Genomic DNA, 6,864 nt, shown 5'->3' on the forward strand with positions numbered 1-6,864 from the left:
AATTTCGTACTGTTTAGACGAGTTGACCTGGTTAAGTCGTTTAAGTAATAAAATTCAATTAAATTCGTACAGTTTAGACGAGATGACCTGGTTAAGTCAGTGAAGTAATTAAACTTAACTACACTCGTGATTTATAGACGGGTTGACTTGGTTAAGTTGCTTAAGTAATGAAATTCAACTAATTTTGTAGAGTTTAGCCGAGTTGACCTGGTTAAGTCGTTTAAGTAATGAAATTCAATTAAATTCATACAGTTTAGATGAGTTGACCTAGTTAAGTCGTTGAAGTAATTAAACTTTATTAAACTCGTTGAAGGAAATTCAATTAATTTTATATGGTTTAGACGAGTTGACTTTGTTAAATCGTTGAAGTAATCAAACTTAATTAAATTCGTATGGTTAAAAGGAGTTAACTTTCTGAAATAATGTAAGTAATTAATATTTTTTCTAACGGATTGACTTGGTTAAGTTGTTTAATTCATAAATCACTTACCATAATTATTAACATATTTTTTCGGTTAATAAAGTAACTGATTATCACAATATACAACTAAAAGGAAAGTGTAGTAAAAACGCGGATAAAAGAAGTGAACATTTACCATCTCTTGGCTTAGGATGAATAACAACATAAGATGAAATAGGGAAGGAGCAGAGTATGATCCTAAAAAAACAGGGATAAACAAAATCATTGAATAAGCAATTAGAAAGAAGTTAATAGAGAAAGGGAATCCAATGGGTAGTAAAAAGAGGTGGTGGTGGTCATTATAAAAGAAAATTGAGATTACATGCCTTGCCTTGTGATCCATATATGTGTCATGTCTAAGATACAATGTTAGACAATGAACAATATTCTACAACTTGAAACAGAATATCGGAAATTAAGAGGCTGCATAGAAACTCTAGCAAGAGCAACATTAAATAAGGATAATTTAGAATGTTAGGTGTTTATAAATATCACAAAAATTTCCATTAAACTCTTAACAGCTTTCAAGACAATGATTGGTTTATGTTTCTCAGAAAAAACTAGGAACTGTCATGCCCTTTAGCTTGAGCCATCACGAGCTTATTCTGTCATGATCATATAGCCTGTACTAGCTTGAATATTTGGAGACCAATAGGCCACTTTAAACTAGTTCAAGAGGCTTATTATTGATCAAAAAAATGTCATTAGAATATGAGAAGCATCAGATTTAATGAACAACATATGTTGCCATTATTTAACTTAGGAGTTCCATAAGGACAATGCCCATGCTATAATCATCAGATGTGAATTCAATGATGCTCCCTCCACCTTTTCTGGTCTAGATGTTTCTTTAGCTGCCCTCTTTGCAGCAGCTTATTGTCTTGCTCTCTCCTCTTCCATAGAAATGCTAAGATCAAGATACAGCTTGGGATCTAAGTTAGGAACTACACCAAACTAGTAGTCACCCCCACTCCGATCTGCTGCAGCAGCTGCTACTGATGCAGCAAAACCACTTCTCCTGCTTCATGATTGAATATCAGTGTGCTGCAAAGAATTAAAACTTGATAAAAATTATTATTTGGCTTCAAAAATAGTATTCAACTATTCGTATTACACAAAGTGAACAAAAAAAGTAAAACCATCAAATCTTTCCGTACCATGCACCTGGGTTGTAAGGCACTCATGCGTCGCCTCGCCTCGCCTGAGCAAGCTTCTCAATGACTATTAATACATGAGATGAATCTTGAAATAAGATGCAACCAGTGCAAGCTGGTTATCATCCTCGGTTGAACATATAAAGGCTAACACATGCCAAGGCAGAGCATCTGTACTACTAAGTGGGAGAAAAATTTAACCACATTTTGCAAACTTTTGAACTAAAATAACGCCTTTGCAAATATATAAATCAATATGTAACATCTTCCAAAACTATTGCACTAACATTATGAGCTGCTAATTAATTTATTAGTATTTGTTGTATACTATTTACAACATCCTCAATATTGCTATACTTTCAACACAATCACAGTAACAGAAATAGTGTTCCATATCATTTAATTTCACAGATAACAATAGAGAAATAAAATTATTGCACTCCTATAGGAAAGGACTAATACATGAGTTTTTTTATGAAATAACAAGAAATTAATTCCTTTATAGCTGAGCTCATAAGAGTTATAATAGTACAGCTGACATCACAACTGTTATTCTCACTATAGCCCAAAATAACCAAACATGACTATACACTACACCAGATGAAAAACCATCAAACACATTATCAAACAGAACTCAATCAACATAAAATCACTTTCTATTCACAGCTTAGCTTAACTGCTTGTAATGGAAATCTAAACAAAAGGACATAAGAAAGCTAGTGTTTTGAGAGAGAAATATAGGCATCTAGCTTTGCAACAACCAATTTCATCACAAACTCAATGCATTTTGTCAATCAGAGAAATTCAAACGTTATTAGAAAAAATCATACCTCTGTATAAGGCCACCTGGCATTGAATAATTGGGAAAAATATAGTGGTCGTCAAACTGCAGAAATGAAACAACAAATAGACCCACAACACAATAGACCCAACACCTAATATAATCATGATCATGTGCATTGTTCACAACAAATACACAAAACGAATGTTCCTTGAGCAAAATAAACAATATATGATCCTATTTAAGAAGCAAATATCATTCCATATCCTAAAAAAGTCTTGAAGTATAAAAAGAACATAATGCAACCATTCAATATCCTAAACACATGCGAATAATAATAAAATGATACTTGGAACATAGCAAATCTCTCCTTCATCGGTTTTAGTTTTATAAAGCTTAAATTATCCTTCTTCATCATCCACTCCAATCGGCAATCTTTACGGTTCCATAATTTATACCATTCGTCACCAAGCTCGAGAGTTCCACCTCCACGACCTAGGAGACGGCTTTGAGTCCGGTTAGCTAGTTTCAAGGGCGGATTCTCCCCTTTTACGTGCTAATTAGGTTGTACTCTTCCTATGTACTAGGCTTGGTTGTATTCCATTTATATACATTTCATATTTATAATTTCATGATTTATAATCTCTATTTCCCTTTACGTGTTAGTGTTTGCTGCTTGTTTTGATATTAATAATTGATTATTGTGTAGGAGAACGCGTTTTCCAACGCCATTCGGGCTATCTTTAGGGAGTTATATAGGTGTTGCCCAACCGGAAGTGACAAACCGGAAACAGTAGGAATTGACAAACCATGGAACTTACGGGCCCTAGTTTCTGATTCCCCCGCATTAGACACGCCTTGACTAGGAATCACGTAGTCTAAGTGCTTCACGGGTCGGTCCTACTACACTTAGTCATCTTTGCAAGAGTAAATTATTATCTGTATACATTTAGAGTCGTTATTTATCGTGGTTATAACTTATCACAATTCATCCCACTTCATAGGGTTTTAGCTACATAAATCTGTGTCGCCAATAGTTAGGAATAGTGTGTAGTTGTGTCTTACTTTACCGCAAAGTAATCGTCGCTTAAATAACATACGAAACCGAGTCGTCTAATACTTGTAATTATAAATCCCATGGATTCGATACCCGGTCTTAACCGGATTATTACTTGATACGACGGGATACACTTGCCCCTAAGTAGTCGTACCGTCTAGTAGAGTTAAGAGTAATTTATAAAGATCACATCCATAGATTTAGAATCCGCACTCACAATATATACATTTCGTCGTGAAAACCCTACCACTAGGCGCCACACGCATCAATAAGCTTTCATTTTTTCCTTTCTGAATTAACTTTGGAAATTTCTGAGAAAGATACTTATTGCTATTGTCTTGCCTTTATTAAATTTCTACATGCTTGAAAATTGAGAAAAATATAAATTAATTAGTAAAAGATCGGAAAAACCAAAGTCAATTTATTATTAAAGTTTACATTCTCAAAAGAGAGATGCACTTACACTTTGATCTTAAAAAAAACAAAAAGCAATAACAGATTAGAGACAAATTTGCATCCCCTATATTGTCTTGTTTCAATCTTTAACTCTTAGTCCACAAAAAATTAGAAAAACTCAACTTCCCAAAATAGAAAAAATAGAAAGAAAATTAATATTACAAATATAACTAACAAAGCTTTTTTTTAAAAAAATAAAATAATACATCAAGCCTCCCAATATTGTCTTCTTTCAATATTTATTAGTTTATTGATACACATTTTGCTTCAAGTGATCTACTGATTCTCTAAATTAGCTTAAAATAACTTATTGGTTCTCCAATTTACTTCAAGTGATACACATTTTGAGAGGGACAGATCTAGGGAAGTAACGGTAAAACGTTGTTGTCGTGTGACCAGAGGTCACGGGTTCGAGTCTTAGGGGCAGCCTCTTGTCAATTAAATTGGCAAGGGAAGGCTTGCCCCCAATACACCCTTGTGGTGGGACCCCTCCCCGCACCCTCCTATCAGTGTCACTGGTTTCAACCTATGTTCCACGGAAACGGAAATAGAAACTCACACAAATGGAAATGGATAAGGGAAAGGTTATTTCTATAACAATATAGCTAGGAAACCGAAAAGGGAAACATAAATAGGAACTGATATTGCAACCGAAACAAATATCCAAAAACATTATTTTTATTAAAATATATCTAGGAAATGGCAATTGAGACCCATAGGAAAAGCGGAAACACTAGTAAGGGAAAGTTTCATGCAACAACTTACTTACCCAAATAGGAGATTAATCATTTCACTTTACACAAAGTTCAAAAAAACTAATGAAATATCTTTAAAGTTCATGAGCAATGTTTTTCTGACAAAATTCAGGATGCTATTCATCAGAGATAGTATCAGAAAAACTATCAGAAAGAGATGAAATCCTATTCATTTTCTGCCCAAATTGATTCCCTAAAAACTCAGTCTCATTCCAAAACCAATTATTATCGGAATAACAATTTGAAGTAGTGATATCAGGAGGCAAAGGAGGAAGCTCAACATCATCACAAGGCATCATCATCTGAACATTTTGATTCGATTCTTCTCCACCAAAATTAGAGAAATTAGATGAATCAAAATTAGAGTTCTGATAATTAGTGAAGATCAGATCAGAAGGAGGAGCTGATAAGAGATTATTGATTTGTTGAGTTTCATCATCATCAGGTGAAATAATGGAGGTAAGGAGGCATATGTGAGTAAATAAAATTAGTATCATCATGGCAGAGACCTGCTGCAGAGTTAGATTATTCCAGCCTGGAGAATCCACTGGGACCATATGCGAAAATCCCCAATGGGGGGTGGGGATGGAGTTGTGAAGATCATGCATATAAGCAGAAACGGGAGATTCCTCAGCCGCATGGACTGGTGGAAAGGGCGGTAAGGGTGATAGAGGAGGCGGTAGTGGGTGTAGGGAAGTGTTGGATGAAGGAAGGGGGATGTTGGTAATGTCCCCCAAAGGAGGAGGTCGGATATGTTCGAGGCCAGAGCGGGGAGGCTTAGGCGGGTGAATAAGTGGAGGAGTAGAGAAGCTTTGATGCGCAGGAGAGCTGGTGAGCTTCTGGATAACATCCCTAAAATCATTCTTGTTAATATGATAGACCAGTGGTTGTGATTGATGAAAATTATTATTCAAAATATAAGAATTGTTGGAGGTTGGGATGATTGGTTTTGAGATATTGTGGGATAATTTATTGAGGTTTTTAAGGTAATTTATTGAGGTTTTTAAGGTAATGGTTTTCCACCTCTCCCACTCTTTTCTCTCAAACGGCAGATCTAACTATCCCACTCTTTTCTCTCAAACCGCAGATCTAATTATTATTGAGGTTTTTAAGGTAATGGTTTTCAGTTGTTGGTTGATTGCTAGGAATCTGGGGTGCTGGGTAAGGATTAAAATACATTGGTTTTCCTTAAACTTTTCATTAACTTTTAAAGGCACCACAAAAGTTTCAGTGCCCTTGAACTCCCTAAGCTTCAACAGTCTATGAAAATTATATATTTGTTTTTTTTTTTCACAAGGTAGGAAGTGTGTTATATTTGAAAATATGTAATAAGCTGACTTTACATAACTTGCAGACGCTTGTATTAGGTCGCCTCTAAATCAGAAACTTCATCATATTGAACTTGCAAGCTAATTCATTTGGTGTTCTCTTGACTATCATTTAATCATCTCAAGAAGAACCTGAAACGGTCATCTTTTCTATCTAGATTATATGGTCATCTTTTCCATCATTTGTGAGATTTGTGAGAAGTGGGAGGATGCTATTTATTTGTTACAGGTAGGTAGAGTTAGGAACATAGACAACACATCTATTTTTTTTGTTAGGATGCAATTGAACTATGATGGGAATTTTTCTGCAGATGTAGCAATTACAGACAGGCTAAATACCAACTACAAAATAATTACTAAATACAGTGTAGCCCTTTAATTGATTTTTATTTTCATTTTAATTTTTCCATTCCTGAAATGTGTATTGATTAGAATTGTTATGCCGCTTTTATTAGTTTACTTGTTCTACTTGATGTTTTCTAATTTTAATTAAAAATCAGATTTGGATGCAGTTGGAGGTTCAGATCATGTTCTGACAGACGGGTGCATAACAGAGATGGATGTAGAGGATAAGGAAGATACACTTGTAGCTGAAGATGTCTCTGGTGGAAAAATCAGGAAATCTGTAGCAGATGAGATAACTCTTATGGATCTTTTTCCATTTTCATTGGCTTCTGATGAATTGAAAATTATGGATGTATATAAATCAAGAGTCTCCAAAGGAGGCTGCAATGGAAAAGAAAGAACCTGGTTAATCAGTAATTTAACCAGCAGAGTAAAAGGTGGCTTGCATGTCACTGATGTCTCTAATGCATCTGGAACTATGCTAATGAATATAAAAACTCTTGAATGGAATTAAGGAACGTTGAATTG

The sequence above is a fragment of the Euphorbia lathyris genome, chromosome 7 (assembly GCF_963576675.1).
Source record: "Euphorbia lathyris chromosome 7, ddEupLath1.1, whole genome shotgun sequence".
Classification (NCBI taxonomy): domain Eukaryota; kingdom Viridiplantae; phylum Streptophyta; class Magnoliopsida; order Malpighiales; family Euphorbiaceae; genus Euphorbia; species Euphorbia lathyris.